This window comes from Scyliorhinus torazame, chromosome 6 (genome assembly GCF_047496885.1).
Source record: "Scyliorhinus torazame isolate Kashiwa2021f chromosome 6, sScyTor2.1, whole genome shotgun sequence".
Classification (NCBI taxonomy): domain Eukaryota; kingdom Metazoa; phylum Chordata; class Chondrichthyes; order Carcharhiniformes; family Scyliorhinidae; genus Scyliorhinus; species Scyliorhinus torazame.
In genome coordinates, this window is record NC_092712.1 from 227,828,909 (window position 1) to 227,846,284 (window position 17,376).

Here is a 17,376-nt window from a genome sequence, read left to right on the forward strand (position 1 = left end):
TCCTTCCAAGAGCCGGTGCAGACTCGATGGGCCGAATGGCCTCCTTCTGCACTATAAATTCTATACCTTCTGTATCTTATTGTAACCTCTACTCGCACCTCTGGAACCAGATTTCCTTCAATAGCGAACCCAGTTTTTTCCTACAAAACAAAACGTGTAAAGGTCTTGAAAGACTAGGCAGCTTTGCAATGGGTACAGGAGACCACGGGTGCGAGTTAACCATCGCGTTGCCCCGGCGCAGATCTGGGTGCATTGGGTAAATAACGGGAAAGACCAAAATTGAGATTTGCGCCGGGCGCAAACCAGTTTGCAATTCACCTGGACCGCCCCCGATGGCGAGTTCTGTATCTCATCCAAAAATGGCGAGCATATCATTAACTCTTATTTGCATTAATATGAATCTCATTAACGAGATTGCAGTTGAATGCAGCAGCCGAATCCCCAACAGGAAGTCACACAAGCGTTGTTTAGTAATCCTTCTTTAAAATGTGAAGCTGGCGCCATGGCTACTGAGGAGGTGACTAGCCACTTCCATCATCCAGCATGCAGCTCAAGGACACCAGAGCTGCTGGACCAGTGCTCGGGGATGGGCGGGGGTGGGGAAACCCCTCAAGGGATGGGTCGAGAAACTGAAGCGTTCCAGGTAAGGGGTCACCCCTAGGCTGGGGGGATGAGGGGCTTTGAGTTTGTGAGGCCTTCAAGCCATCTTTAAATATTGTGGAGAGTCATAATAAAGAACAAGAAAAGTACAACACAGGAACAGGCTATTCGGCCCTCCAAGCCTGTGCCGACCATGCTGCCCATCTAACCTAAAACCTTCTGCACGTCCAGGGTCTGTATCCCTCTATTCCCATCCTATTCATGTACTTGTCAAGACGCCCCTTAAACATCACCATCGTACCTGCTTCCACCATCTCCTCCGGCAGCGACTTTCAGGCACCCACTATCCCCTGTGTAAAAGACTTCCCTCACACATCTCCTCTAAACATTGCCCCTCGCACCTTACACCTATGACCCCCAATAGTTGACTCTTCCACCCTGGGAAAAAGGGGCAACCACAAGTGTATGCCCCATAAAGCTCTTCCAGGACAGAGCACTGATGTGGCTTCAATGCTGAAATTCAATTACACTCCCTTAGACTGTGACCAGCATCAGGCTTCACAGCTGAAGGCTATTGCAAATGACAACTTAACCTTGTTAGTTATGAGAGCAAGAGGGGCTGGAGGATGAGCCCGGGGATGGGCTGGAAGATGGAGGACAGGCGACGACAATGGTCCCAAGCACCCGGAGGACCAGGCAGGCTCTCATCTTTACCAGATTCACATAGAGCAAGGCTGTGCCTGTCAGCTCAACTCCCCCTCAATTTTCTTTGCTCCTTCCCAATCCCTACTTCCCCCTCCCCCATTTCCGTCCTTTCCCCATTTCCCTTTTCCTCCCGATCCCTCCCCCCCCCCCCCCCCCCATTTCCCTCTTCTCCCCCCCTCCCTTCTCTCCCACCCCCCATTCCTAACACCCCCCATCACACCGCCCCCTACTCGGCCACCCTGTTTCACCCCCCAGGGTCTGTGTAACATCACTCCAGGGTGATGGGCCTGTGTGGGCACTGTCAGTGGGTCAATATACAAGGCAGGAGAATGATGATCACTCGCTGTGAGGAAAGCTCCTCAGTTTATTCCAAAGTCTGACTCCTGTCTTTACATCCATCCTCCGAACAGGGCCTGCATCGGGGGCGTCGGATCTTGGACCACTGTGCCCGGGGGGGGGGGGGGGGGGGGGGGGGGGGGGAGATGGCACCGGAGGGCAACAAGGGGTGGGGGTGCAGGCAGGCCGCTGTGAATTAACGTGACAGAGGTTTCACATGTATTAGGTGTGACATGTTTTGATAATGAACATTTAACATTTCCATTCCCCACAGCTACAGATAGTGGCCCCCCGCCTCAGTGGCTATTCAGTGCTCCTCAATTTTCCGGATCTTTCGTGGTCTACTGCTACGTCTAGAACAGGCGTCGCTATGCCACCCTGTTCTGCCCGTTGCCCTTAAGATGCGTCGGTGTCAGGAGGCGGGGATTCAGAGGAACTGGAGAAGTAGGATGGAGGGGCAGCTGGAATGAGTTCCAGAGGCCTCTGAGTCATCTGGCTCTGCGAGTCCTGGAGGCCCCTCCATTGTCTGTACCATGATGTCAACACCCTCAGTGATGGTCCTCAGTGTCTTGGCCATACTCTGCAGTGCCTCGGCGACTGGGACATGATGTCAAGGCCCTAAGCCATGGTTGTCACAGACTGAGCCATGCCTTGATCGCCATCACTGAAGTCACGGATGGCGTGCTTCAGGCTTTCCACTGTGGTCGCCACCCTTGCATTGTTAGCCTCGTGCCACCATTTGTCAGCACCATCTCCTGTGCCCAAAGCCTTTGGGACTGCTCCAATCGGCTCTGCAGTCACTGTAATGTACCTGACAACCCCTGCTGAATCTCATGGCTGTGTCCTATCATCTGCATCAGCTCTGGGAGAACCTGTCCAGAGGCTCGGCATTTGACTGGCACCCAGCTGAGTCCTGAGATCCAGCAGACGTCCGACTGCTGACTCCCTTGCATGTTCCTGCCTCCACCTGATGTGCTCACCAGATTGTGCCCCAGCTGGCGGGCATGGGTGAATGACTCCGGATGGCCTGGCCTCATCAGCTGGAGAGTCTGCAAGACAATGGCCAGTGAGAGGGAAGATAATTTTGTCTGACATGAACTGCTCACTTGAGACAAGTTATCTGGGTGAACGGACAGTGGAATTTCACCTCTGTTGTGCAGGCCAACCTCACTGTCGGTTACTGCTCTCTCCTCAGACAACTCCGCGATCTCCAGGGCCGTTTCTCATAGGGCGTGAGGACTCGGATCTCTGAGACTCCCCCACCAGTCTTGGCCCAGTCTCGCTAATTATGGGCTATACGGGGCTGGTTAGCACAGGGAAGGGGCTGGTTTAGCACAGGGCTAAATCGCTGTCTTTTAAAGCAGACCAAGGCAGGCCAGCAGCACGGTTCAATTCCCGTGCCAGCCTCCCCGAACAGGTGCCAGAATGTGGTGACTAGGGGCTTTTCACAGTAACTTCATTGGAAACCTACTTGTGACAATAAGCGATTTTCATTTCATTTTCTTCTCCTGCACCTGGGCATGAAGGATTGTCATGGTGGGTGCCGGGAGTTCTGAGGAACAAGGGGCGGGATTCTCGCCGGGGGCTGGCGTGAATCCCGCCCCCGCCGGTTGCCGAATTCTCCGGCACCAGATATTCGGCGGGGGTGAAAATCGCGCCGCGCCGGTTGGCGCCCCCCCCCCCCCCACCCCCGGCGATTCTCCGCTGCTGGAATGCCTGTCCCGCCGGCGAGAATCAAAGCACCTCTCTTACCGGCGGGACAAGGCGGCGCGGGCGGGCTCCGGGGTCCTGGGGGGGGGGGGCGCGGGGCGATCTGGCCCCGGGGGGTGCCCCCACGGTGGCCTGGCCCGCGATCGGGGCCCACCGATCCGCGGGCGGGCCTGTGCCGTGGGGGCACTCTTTTCCTTCCGCCTTCGCCATGGTCTCCACTATGGCGGAGGCGGAAGAGACCCCCTCCACTGCGCATGCGCGGGGATGCCGTGAGCAACCGCTGACGCTCCCGCGCATGCGCCGCACGGCAAAGTCATTTCCGCGCCAGCTGGCGGGGCACCAAAGGCCTTTCCTGCCAGCTGGCGGGGGGGAAATCAGTCTGGCGCGGGCCTAGCCCCTCAAGGTGAGGGCTCAGCCCCTCAAGATGCGGAGAATTCCGCACCTTTGGGGCGGCGCAATGCCGGACTGATTCGCGCCGTTTTTGGCGCCGGTCGGCGGACATCGCGCCGATTGCGGAGAATCCCGCCCAAGATCTGAGATGTGGGGAGGGTGCGAGGTGTCAGCCATTGATTTGTGAGGGGGTTTGGTTATTTGAGGGGTGGCAGGTGGAATGATGCCAGGAGAGACGTGGTAACTTACCCTTGCAGTTCTGTGGAGGTCGTTGGTCTTCTTCCGACATTGAATGGGGGTCCGCCTGGTAACGCTGCCACTGCCATTGTTGACCCTGCTGCTGGTCCTCCGACACCCTCAGGGGAACAGGATTGCTCGCTTCTCATTCACACAGTGTCAAGAAGCCTGGCCAGGTCAGCATCACAAAAGCGAGGAGCGGGATTACACGCTTGTGTGTTGACTGGAAGTGAGTGGTGAGGGAGCGTTAAAAGCGGCTCCTCCTTGTTAGCAGCAGGAAGCTGAGGCGCGAGTCAGGCTAATCAGATGATGAGACAGTAATGGCGAGAAGCTCATGGGGCTCATTTTTGGCACTAGGTGCCATTGAATACGGGCCTCAATCAGGCCAATCGAGGAGCATCCCGCCAAACATGCCCAAAATGACACTTCAAAATATTTCCGTTGAATCACACACCACACTTTCCACACGGCTTATTTGCTTTCTGCATCCTGGCTATTGTGCCAATAGTGCTTACAGATGTTGTCCAGCCCCAATGGCTTCATATTTTCTGTCACATTTTAGCAGTGTGCCAATATTGTGACTTCTTTTTCTGCGACAGGTCTTTTTGGAAGGATTTGACAACTCAACCTCTGAAAATTCACTTCGCCTTATCACAGTACCAGTTGATGAACTGATGAATTGATTCTGATGGTTGTTGTCAGTAAGCCATCAGCTGCAATCAGTGTATTCTGAAAGTAATCTTTACACGAAGCTCATCCGCCAGCATGTTCCAGAGCTTAACAGGATCGTACTGATCCTCCTCCAACAGGCCCAAAGTGTTGACTCTCTGCAACCTCATTTGCAGATGGCTATCTTTATTTTGACCCCTTGTTTATCCTATTCTGGGATGGATAAATGTAAAAAGCATAATTCCATCTTTTGTTTAAAAAGTCTAAATTCAGGTAGGACATCCATGGCCTTCCAATGGGGAATTTAGCAATCACCTTCCTGATGTTCCCTGCTTTTGCAAATGCTCCTGACTTATAGGGGTTTTGTAATCTCTCTACTCTGTGGAGTTTCAACAATGCTGCTGCTGCTGCTGTGTATTTTTTATTCTATTCCCTCATTTTGTTTGACTGCAGTTCAAGGTTTTGCCACACATCCCAGTGATGCTATTTCCCAATTTTGTGCATTTTTGTTGTATCTTGCACGGGGATGGCGCCCAAGGATGTCTCAATGGCCCTGCAGCTTTTCTGTCCAATTTAAAAATCTTCTCTGCTGGAAAGTAGGCTCCATTCCACAGGAGGTGTGTGATGCAAAAATCATTACATTATACAAAACCAAAGGTGACAGAGGAGAGTGCAACAACTATAATGGCAACTCACTTCCTTGAGTTATAGGGTAGGCAACATTTTAAAATTGCATCTACTTGCAGACCAAGTGTACCCCAGAAGCACAGTGTGATTTCAGTGCTGGCCTATCCACTGTGGACATGATCTGCTCCATATGCCAGCTACAAGAGAAGTGTAGGGGACAGTGAGCGCCTTCTTGGCTGAAAGAGAGTGCTTTTGGAGTTGGGTGAACAACAGGGCAGCACGGTAGCACAGTGATTAGCACAGTTGCTTCACAGCTCCAGAGTCCCAGGTTCGATACCCGGCTTGTGTCACTGTCTGTTCAGACTCTGCATGTTCTCCCCGTGTCTGCGTGGGTTTCCTCTGGGGCTCTGGTTTCTTCCCACAGCCCAAAGATGTGCAGGTTAGGTGGATTGGCCATGATAAATTGCCCTTAGTTTCCAAAAAAGGTTAGGTGGGGTTACAGGGATAGGGTGGAGGTGTGGGCTTAAGTAGGGTGCTCTTTCCAAGAGCCGGTGCAGACTCGATGGGCCGAATGGCCTCCTTCTGCACTGTAAATTCTATGATAACAGGGAGGCAGGTGAAATTGGGAGATGTTGAAGCTGAAAAGACTGAGTGTGGAGCTCAGTCTCAGTCTGGGCAGGAGTGGAGAAGAGCTGAGTTTCATAAACACCAAGGTCAGATTTCTGTTCACATTGATTTTGCAGTCAGCGTCACAGTGACGCACTCATGTTGTTTTTGGAGGAAGGGAATAACTGATAAAATGGAGTAAATAATGGGCTTAAGGGTAGTCATGGCAGGAGAGCTTGCACCCGTGACATGCTCGTCCTGTACTATGTGGTAAATCATGGAAGCTTCATTTGCCTTTGGTGACCACGTGTGCAGGAAGTGTGTCCAACTGCAGCTACTGGTAACCAGAGCTGGAGCTGAGGGTGGATTCACTGTGGAGCATCCGTGATGCTGAGCAGGTTCAGGATAGCACGTTCAGTGAGGTGATCACACCGCAGGTGAGAATTGAACAGGCAGAAAGGGCATGGGTGACCACCAGGCAGAGTAGAGAAAGGGCAGGAGTCCTCTGTGACCATCCCCTTTTCTAACAGATATACTGTTTTGGATACTGTTGGGGTAGATGACTGTGTAGGAGAAAGCAGTGGCAGCCAACTTCATGGCACCCTGGGTGGGTCTGCTGCACAAAAGGGGTGGAGAAAGAATGTCAGGGCTACAGTGGTAGGGGATTCAAATGTAAGGGGAACAGACATGTGTTTCTGTGGCCGCAAAAGAGACACCAAGATGGTATGTTGCCTCTCTGGTGTTGCTCTTTTAATAATGAAGCTCTATTTATGATATGATGTTATGTCCCAACAGCGTTGCCAATACTGTGGGTATTTATATTTATCTTGGTGAACCACAAGTCTTTCCCTTATATCGGTCAAATGACCACATAACCAGTTAGTCAGTTCAAAAGATGGTTTATTTACACACACTAGGATTACTTCGACATGCAAACACAATGTCTACTACGAGTTACACTACACCTATCAGCTACAATAACCTAGACTTAACTTCAGGGCGACCGGCACTGTGCAAATGGATAAGGCTTTTATCTTGATTTTACGTGGCTGGTTTGAAGAAGTGGCTCTGTCTCTGCTGGGCTCATCCGTCAGGTAGTGATCGTTGGTCTTGAACTTGGCTGGCTGGTCGTTATGCTGCGATTAGAGTGGGCACAGGCCGATCCCAAAAGAGGCACAACACATGGCTGTGTCCCCTTTTATCCCTCTGGGTTTTCGCGCTCTTTGGGGCGGTCCTTGATCTTGGACCAAATAGTTTGACAGGGCTCTGATCACTGCCTTTGATTTCGGCCAATAAAGGGGCGGGTGCCTTGGTAGCTGGGTGGGTCCTTAGCGGTCATTGATCCTGACAGTTGGGCTTTCTGAGTAAAGGGAGTGGCGCCGATCAGTCTGTGGCTGTACCGGTTTCTTGATTGGAGTTCTATTGTCCTGGGAAAATGGGCCATTAAAATGCAAATGAGCGGGGAGTTCCGATCAGGTCTGGTTACCTGTGTTTCAAATACACATAGGCTCTGTATCTGTCTGAGTCCTGGGTTGGCCATAATTCCCATGGTTCTTTGCAGGTGGCCATCTTAGATGGCTACACTGGTGCCAGGGTCAGGGATGTCACTGATGGCTGCAGGGTAACTGAAGGGGAAGAGCAAACAGACAGATATTGTGGTACACATTGGTACCAACGATGTAGGCAGAAAAAGGGATGAGGTCCTGGAGGCAGAATTTAGGGAGCTAGGAAGTAGATTAAAAAACAGGACCCAGAAGATAGTGATCTCTGGATTACCTCTGGTGCTGAGTACAAATGAGTATAGAAATAGAAGTTTAGACCAGATGAATGCGTGGCTGGAGAAATGGTGCAGGAGGGAGATTTCAGGATCATTGGGACCATTTTGGGGGACAGTGGGACTTGTAGAAGGTGGAGGGGTTGCACCTGAACCAAAATGGGATCAGAAACCTTGCAGGTTTGCTAGTGCTGTTGGGGAGGGTTTAAACTAACTTGGCAGGGGCCTGGGATCCTGAGAGACGGTTCAACGGGGATAGATGCACAGCCAAAATTAGAAGAGACATCAAATTAGTCAGGATGGTATAGAATGTCTGGACTAGTTAAAGCCACAAGGGAGTTTGGCAAGATTAGATTGGATTTCAAAGCAAGGAGGCTGACGAACAAGGCAGATGAATTGAGGGCACAAATTCAAACATGATGTAATTACTGTCACTGAGACATGGTTGAGAGAGGGGCAGGATTGGCAGCTCAATATTCCAGGATACAGAATCTTCAGGCGACATAGGGAAGGAGCTAAAAGAGGAGGGGGGGGGGTCACAATTTTGATCAGGGAAACAATTACAGCAGTAAGGAGGGACGACATCTTCGCAGGCTCTTCAACTGAAGCCATATGGGTGGAACTTCAAAACCAAAAAGAAGCACTCACATTGCTCGAAGTGTTCTATAGACCACCTAACTGTCCGAAAGAAATAGAAGGGCAGATATGTAGGCAAATTTCAGAGAAATGTAAAGTAATGGGGTAGTGATAGTGGGAGATTTCAACTTCCCCAACATTAATTGGGGTAGTGTGAAAGATTTAGAAGGAGCGGAATTTTTAAAATGCATCCAGGAGAACCTTTTAAGCCAGTATGTAGAAGGACCTGCAAGAAAGGGGGCGGTTCTGGACTTAATTTCCGGTAACGAAGCTGTGCAAGTGGATTAAGTATCAATATTTAGCAAACAGTGATCAGAATTCCATTAGCTTCAAGATTGTTATGGAAAAGGACAAGACCGGCTTGAAATCAAAGTTCTAAACTGGGGGAAATTTGATTTTCATAAGATCAGATATGATTTGGCAGGAGTGGACTGAGGGCAGGCACTTTTAGGTAAATCTGTGGCAGAACAATGAGACACATTTAGGACGGAAGCAGGGAGAGTACAGGGCAACATGTTCCAATCAAGAAAAAGGGTGGGACCAACAAATTTAGTGAACCTGGATATTGAGGGATATACAGCATTGGATCAGGAGAAACAGGGAGGTTAATAGCCGATAACGAGGGCTCAAAACAGCAGAAGCCCGAGAGGTGTACAGAATATGCAAGAGGGAACTTAAGAAAGGAAATGAAGAGAGCGAAAAGGGGGCATGAAAGGATACTGACAGGTAAAATAAAGGAAAATCGATATTTGTTTCGCAGGAAATTACAGGCCAAACAGTCAATGGTGGGGAAACTATTGGAAGCAATTCTGAGAGACAGAATTAACCTGCATTTGGAGAGGCAGGAATTAATCAAGAACAGTCAGCATGATTTTGTTAAGGGGTGGTTATTTCTGACCAACTTGATTGAATTTTTCGAAGAGGTGACCAGATGTGTAGATGAGGGAAATGCATTTGACAGTCTACTTGGACTTCATAGAATTTGCAGTGCAGAAGGAGGCCATTTGGCCCATCGAGTCTGCACCGGCTCTTGGAAAGAGCACCCTACCCAAGGTCAACACTTCCACCCTATCCCCATAACCCAGTAACCCCACCCAACACTAAGGGCAATTTTGGACACGAAGGGCAATTTATCATGGCCAATCCACCTAACCTGCACATCTTTGGACTGTGGGAGGAAACCAGAGCACCCGGAGGAAACCCACGCAGACACGGGGAGGATGTGCAGACTCCGCACACACAGTGACCCAAGCTGGAATCGAACTTGGGACCCTGGAGCTGTGAAGCAATTGCGCTATCCACAATGCTACCGTGCTGCCCAATCAAGACTTCAGCAAGACGTTTGGTAAAGTCCCATATAGGAGGCTGATAGTGAAGGTAAGAGCCCATGACAAATTGGATCCAGAATTGGCTGAGTGTCACGAAGCAGAGGGTGATGGCTGAGGGTTTGTTTTCTGACTGGAAGCCTGTGTCCAGTGGGGTCCCGCAGGGATATGTGTTGGGGCCCTTGCTGTTTGTGGTTTATATAAATGATTTGGATACTAATGTAAGAAGGTTGACCAGTAAGTTCACGGATGATATGAAACTTGGTAGGGTGGTAAAGAGTGAGGAGGATCGCCTTAGATTACAGGAGGATATAGACTGGTTTGTCAGATAGACTGGTCAGTGGCAAATGGAATTCAATCTGGATAAGTGTGAGGTAATGCACAGGACAAACAAGGCAAAGGAGCACATGATAAACGACAGGACCCTGGGAAGGACCGAAGATCAGAGGGACCTTGGCGTGCATGTGCATCGGTCCCTTAAGGTAGCAGAGCAGGTGGATACAGTTGTTTAGAAGGCATATGGTATCCTTGCCTTTTTTAAGCCGAGGCAGAGTTTAAAAGCAGGGAGGTTATGCTGGAACTGTATAAAACATTGGTTAGGCCACAGCTGGAGTATTACGTGCAGTTCTGGAATCCACATTATAGGAGGGATGTGATAGCACTGGAAAGGATGCAGAGGAGATTTACCAGGAAGGTGCCTGGGCTGGAGGGTTTTAATTATGAAGCGAGATTGGATAGACTTGAATTGTTTTCCTTGGAGAAGAGGAGACTGAGGAGGGGATATGATTGTGATGTATAACATTATGAGGGGCAATGATAGAGTAGACTGGAACAAACATTTCCCCTTGGTGGAGGGATCAATGGCCAGGCGGCATAAAATTAAGGTAACGGGCAGGAGGTTTTGAGGGGATGTGAGGAAAAACATTTTCATCCAGAGGGTGGTGGGACTCTGGAACTCACTTCCTGAAAGGATGGTGGAGGTAGAGACCCTCAAAACATTGAAGAAATATTTAGATGTGCATTTGTGAATGCAGTAAATACAAGGCTATGGGTCAAGTGCTGGAAAATGGGATCAGAATAGTTAGGTGGTTGTTTTTGACTGGCCCAGATGTGATGGGCCAAAAGCCTTTTCTGTGCTGAATGACTGCAAACAGGGTATACCCCTTTACTTTACTTTCATAGATCTCACTAAGGCATTTGACACAGACAACAGAGCAGGACTTGCGGCAGGATTTGGGGGAACATTGGCTATCCACCCAAGCTCCTCAGACTCATCTACTCCTTTCACGACAACATGCACTTTACTGAACAGTTTGATGGCTCCACGGTCAACAGTTTCAGTGTGAAGAATGGAGTGAAACAGGGCTGTGTCCAAGCACCCATTCTGTTTGGCAGCTTCTTCTCCATGCTCCTGACCTTTTCTTCCCTGCAGATATGGGAGTAATCTCCTTGCACACCAGGTTGAGGCTGAAGGCGAAGACAAAATCACATTGTGGCCAGATCAGAGAGCTTTAAGCTGTGGGAGATGCTGCGCTTATCACCCGCACAGAAACTCAGCTACAACTACTCAGACTGTCTCTCCCTTGCCCGTAACTTGTTCTCCCTGATTATAAGTACCAAGAAAACCGTGGTCATGAGACAAGGGGCACAATCTACCAGTCGCGCCGTGCTCCCGTTTGGGTGAAGGGGGGCACGGTACGGCTGGTAGATGCCAGGAGATCCCTTTTCCAGGATCTACTCGGCTCACCACATCTCGCGAGATCTAACGCGACCTCATGAGACGTCGCGATCTGAATCCTGCCCATTGTGGGTGGAAACAGTGTTTGGCAAATCTGTATACTAGAGTGAGGTAGCTAGTCTCACACTAATATGCGCTCGCCTGATCTACCGAGTCCCTGGGATCTAACCCCTTCAGCTTGGAGACCTCAGGCGAGTGCCGCTTAGTACTGGTCTCCATAAATGGGGACCATATGGAATGGCACCTTGGGGGGGAGGCCTCCCATGGGATCGGAGGATCCCAGGTGTTGCCCTGTGGGCAGGGTGGCACACTTGCACTGCTGGTACCACTTGGGCAGCTTGGCACTGCCAGCCTGGCACTGCCACTGGGTTCCAGTCTGGCACTGCCAAATTGTCAGGCTGACATTTTCCCTGCACGGGGGATTGGGTCAGCGTGTCCTACCCATGTACTGGGGAATGAAGCGAAGGGGCCAAGGACCCCCTTCTAGATGCGTTGGGGCTTTGGGGGATCCGGCTGTGTCATGGGTGTCCAGAGATTGGGGTGCCATTTAAAGATGGCACCCCGATCTCCTCCTGCACTGAGGACTCCCGGCAAGTGGAGTTCCTCAGTGCAGGAAAGGGGACTAAGCATGGCTCGAAAGGGCATTCCCTGCTGAGGCCTTGGAATGCAATAAAGTCCGTTCGATAGCATGGTCTTTCTCGGCGTTCGGCTAAACGTGCTCGACAAAGGACTCTGTTACAATTCCACAGTGTTGCATCTCCGTCCCTGATTACACTAAATAATTTCCCACTGGACGTAATTCGCAAATTCTTGGGTTAAAGGTGACAGGCAGTCTGTCCCTTGATACATGCATAGGGAAAGCCACCTTTGACCAACTAGCGAAACATACTTGGAATAACATGCAACTAACCCTTTGGACCAAGTTCTCGGCATCTTTTTGTATGGCTGTGAAACATACTTGACTTTCAGCTGTCAACGAAAGGAGTTGAACAATTTTCATTGTCGCTGTCTATGGCACATGATGGTTATATACTGACGGCACAAAATCACAAATGTGGTTGTTCCCTTAAAGGCAGAGCTCTCAGGTTTTTTATCCCTCAAACAGAAGCAGCTTTGTTGGCTTGGGCACATCCACAAGATAGAAGATGGTCACATACTCAATAACTATCTGTATGGTGGAGTAACTGGAGTCAGACAGCTAGTAGCACGTCCAAAGCTTCACCTCAAGGATGCTTGAAAGGCTGACATGAAGGCCTTAAACATCAATTATCACTGATTGGAATCACTAGCCGATGCCAGAGGAAAATGGTGGCACCTCCTATGGGCTGATATGAACTAGAATGATAACCAGTGGCTACAGCAATTTGACAACAGGCGCCAATGCCGAAAAGAACAACTGAAAATGACAGCTTCATGTGCCGCGCTCTCAGTTATCTCAAAGATTGGCTTCTTCAGCTGTTGGCAAATGTGCGTCACATGAAAACACCCAATATGAAATGGATTGTTTGCCGAGTGTCCATCACCTTTCGTAAATGGAAGGATGGAAACAGGATATCCTTCTATAACGTGAAGGCTCATGAAATAGCATGGACTCCCTTCACAATTATCTCTCGTGCCTGCTTCACCAACAACTTCTAGAGAGTGAGCGTGAATTGCCCATCTGCCTCGTAGCCTGTATTCCTTCTCTCTCCCTCTCTCCTTCAAGGAAACCCTCTCATGATCTCATCTGTAAAGCAGCCTTCCTTCTGCCTGGGTGGCTGCATTGTTCAGTAAAATTGCTTCAATAACAGCTGCCCGAAGCTACTTTGCATCATTTTGGAGGTTTAACTGCCTTATCATTGCACTGACCAAATGTTACTTTCATTAATTACTGTGAATCCCCTCTGGATGACATCATGTGTGAGTGTTAATGTGAACATTTAAATGTATCTATTGTAATCAATAAAATTAGGGTTAGGCAGCTTTCTGACCACTGATCAACAATCTGATGTATTGCCGTTACTCTTGATTAGCCAGATTTTCTAGCTGGATATTGTCTTTTTCACCAAAAATGCAGCAGAGCTTACAGACATCTACTTTTGTCATATGCTCTGCATTAATGGTTCGTTTCACGTACCAACCTTCTTTGACTTTTTCTCCTTTCGTTTTGTCTGCACCTCGAACAACAGGGATTGTCATTCAGATGTTTCAAAAGTAATAATTCATCCATGCTCTATTCTTCAGGCATTACTCTGCATAATTCAGCTTGTGTGCTGATAGGAGTATTTTTTTCACTAGGATGGCTGTTCTTCCTGTATTTTTCTAACTGTACACTGTTCAGGTTTTGTAGTACAAAAAGTGCTAGGCTGGACCATGTTCCTAGTTCCACTGCTCATATATAAAGGGCACATTTGTCTGAATTTTGCTGCAGAACAGGGTTCCATTTAGTGGGATATGGAATTTGAATGAAATTAAAATCTTTTCATTGTATAAGAAAAGGTCACTTGGCATCCCCACAAACTAGGATTTTATTCAATTGCCTAAGAGTAATTGTGTGATTTACAATGAGGAACTTGAATATTTTATACTCAGTTTCTTGCAACAGAATTCCAAAAGGACAGGATTGCGTTGAAAAGAAATTTAAGAATCCAGGTTATCATACTTGCAGCAATTCTTGTTCAAAAATGCAGTTTTGGCTTTTTATTGTATCTATTCAGAAAACATTGGGTCACCCTGACCCAGCAACTGTGAGATTAGTTCAGTGCTTTGCTATTTTATTGTCCGGTGTTGTTTGATTTTCACCCATGTGAATAACCTCCAAGCATACAAATTTTCAGTCCGATGTAGTTAATTGTAAGATTTGATATTCTACCCAGGTGTCCTCAAATAACCTCAGCACAGAACACAACTAATCAACTCTGCATTTGAATTGAAATTCTGAAGGCTACTGCCACCTTAGTGTGTGAATTTCATAGAAATAAGAATGAATGCCTCTTACTAAATAGTGTATGTTATGTAGGGGAGGATCAAATCTTTCAGCCTTTCAGACTTTCTTTTGTTTTCTGCAAAAAGTAAATTCAGACACCAATATTTCTGTTCAATTAATCACTTAAAAAAATTGTTTGCCACTTAGTATTTGTTACAATTCTTACCCACTTTTGCTAATCTTGGTACAGACCCAGACCCATTCTGTCTGATCTTCAGACTCAGTCCCCTGTTAACCCTTTATGTACCAGATCACGAGGGGAGAGGTGCGGTAACCATAGCAACATCCACTGGTGGTAAGAAGCTTGGAGAAGCAGCCGTGCTTCTCATTGAGATAAGGTTTTCTTAAATGACCTTTGGGCTGGCAGCCTCCAATGCTGTACATAATCAGTAATCTTGGAGTGGAGCAGGCCATATAAATTGTGACTGCAAGAGCAGGCCAGAGGCTAGGAACCCTGCGGCGAGTAATTCATCTCCTGATTCCCCAAAGCCTCTCCACCACCTACAAGGCACAAGTCAGGAAAGTGATGGAATACTCCCCACTTGCCTGAATGAGTGCAGCTCCAAGAACACTCAAGAAGTTCAACACTATCCAGGACAAAGCAGCTGCTTGATTGGCACCCCGTCCACAAACATTCACTCCCTCCACCACCGACGCACAGTAGCCGCAGTGTGTAAAGGAAAGTCACCACAGCCCCAGATGACCATAGGCTGCTTTCCCCTTGAGGGAGAGAGCTGAGCCATCTACAAGATGCACTGCAGGAACTCACCTTAGGCAGCACCTTCCAAATCCATAACCACTACCATCTAGAATAATGTTCTTCAAAGTCGGGGGTGCGACCCGCGGGTGGGTCCTGGGCGGGTGTTGGGAGGGTCGCGGAGCCGTTGTCTGCAGCGCTCCCAATCGCGCAAATCCCCGCGCAGCAGCCGACTTTTCATAACGCCGGCTGCAAGCGGCCGCGAACATGTTTTTTAAAAAAAATTCGGCCGCATTGCGCATGCGCGCACGATGATCAGCGCACATTCGCAAATGCGCATGCGCAGCGATAATCGGGCACGCATGCGCAGTGCGGCCGCTATTTTTTTAAACGGTTGCAGCTTTTTGTTTTACAAGTTCTGTAGTGGTATTTATTCATTTATTCATTCGATTTTCATTTTTTTCATTTATTTTATTCATTTTCTTTTTACAAGTTTGGGGGGGTTTTATTCATTTTTTTCATTCATTTTATTCATTTTCTTTTTACAAGTTTTGGGGTTTTTAATTCATTTTTTTCATTTATTTTACTCATTTTATTTATTCTTTTTTACAAGTTTTTTTGGGGGGGGGTTTATTTGATAAGATTTTATGGGAAAAAAAGTCAGAACTTTGGACAGATGGAGACTCCATACTTTCCGACACCAGAAGGCTTCACCTTCATCCAACAGGTTCCATTGGAGGAGCATGTATGAGGGCCAAAGGGACCCAAAACCATTTCCCCCATTTTTGTCAGCAGCAAACAAGGTAAGAGAAGATGGTGAGCCGCGCAGCTCGGCCGGCGTGGGTCGCGCAGCTCGGCCGGCGTGGGTCGCGAAGGTTGGCAAAAATGGGTCCCCGGAAAAAAAGTTTGAAGAACACTGATCTAGAAGAACAACAGCAGCAGATACCTAGGAACTCCACCACCTGGAGGTTCCCCTCCAAGTCACTCACCACCCTGAATTGGATATATATCACCGTTCCTTCACTGTCGATGTGTCAAAATCCTGGAACTCCCTCACTAAAGCACTGTGCATGTACCTGCACCACATGGACTACAGTGGTTCAAGAAGGCAGCCCACCACCACCTTCTCAAGGGCAATTCGGGGTGGGCAACAAATGCTGGCCTAGTCAGTGAAGCTCACATCCAGTAAAAAATGAATAACTTAAAAAATATCCAGTTTGGGTTCTAAATTAGGTTTTGGGCACTTTAATGGCAAAAGACAGAATTTTGTCCCTCAAATTATAAGCCAAAAATCCTTTCAGAGGATGCCAATTGTAATTACCAGAATACGTCGGTCTGTCAGATGAATGATACAAAGCCCTGAGAGACAATGGAACGTCACACCCTTTTTCAGACAGGGACATGTCAACAGCATAAAGCAACTAACTGTAATCTCCTATGGAGATAATGGAAGATGATTATCCTGTCAGCAGGGATAACATCCTGTAAGTTATGTCCCAGACAAGTTCGTGAATTTTTGCCTTCCAAGAATACATGGGAGACAGGGATAACAACATATAGCTGCAAACTTGGTCAGTGTGTACTAGTGCTGAGTGTGTCACAGTGAGACAGCAGTAGGCATCCCTTCTCTGGCAGATAATGAATAAACGTTTTGCTCTTTCTCTCTCTGATTACTAGAAGCAAGCCAAGTCAGCAAAGACACAGCTGAAAAGGAAGCAGGCCAACTCCTCTCAGTTAAATTGAGAACATTGGAATCTTAAAATCAACTATTCAACTGCTGAAGTCAGCACTACTGGAATCATGAATATCAAACGGCCGCAAAGTTTCAGCATCTACTCATCACGGACAAGTCAAAGACTGATTCATATTTAAAAAAAACTTATTATTGGACTTATATTCACATAGGTCAGACATGAGAAATATGTGCATGTATGTTTTTTATTATTTTCCTTAGTAGCTAATAAAATCACTCTTCAACTCAAGCAAACCTGGCTAAATTGGCTCCTTTTGAAACAGAATTACATTTGGGTGGGGAATAGGTATCCAAGAGGGAATGGATAGTTTTTGAAGTAATCTTGTTGCGACCAACCAAGGGGATTGAATAAAGAAAGGGAGCCGGTTCATACCTCCTCACCCAGGGCATAGCAATTTGGGGGGTATCCCATCCGGAATACAACAAAATGGGGTATCTTGGTTCCCAAAAAGGGTCAGGGGATGACAAATTGAGGTATCTAGGGCGTGGTGACAAATTGAGGTATCTGGGGCACGGTGACAAATTTGGGGACCATGCCGAAGGACAGGCTATAACGATAGACAAAGAACAGTGGGCGGGATTCTCCGACCTCGTGCCGGGTCAGAGAA

General features: G+C 48.2%; 1 long non-coding RNA gene across 1 annotated transcript in view; it reads left to right on the forward strand.

The window, feature by feature from the left end:
- Positions 1-17,002, forward strand: part of LOC140425331 (uncharacterized) — a 92,183-nt gene extending 75,181 nt beyond the window's left edge. Inside the window, exon 2 of the long non-coding RNA XR_011947834.1 lies at positions 16,693-17,002. This is a non-coding gene — a long non-coding RNA (uncharacterized lncRNA). The remainder of the gene's footprint in view (positions 1-16,692) is intronic.
- Positions 17,003-17,376: the final 374 nt, after the last annotated feature.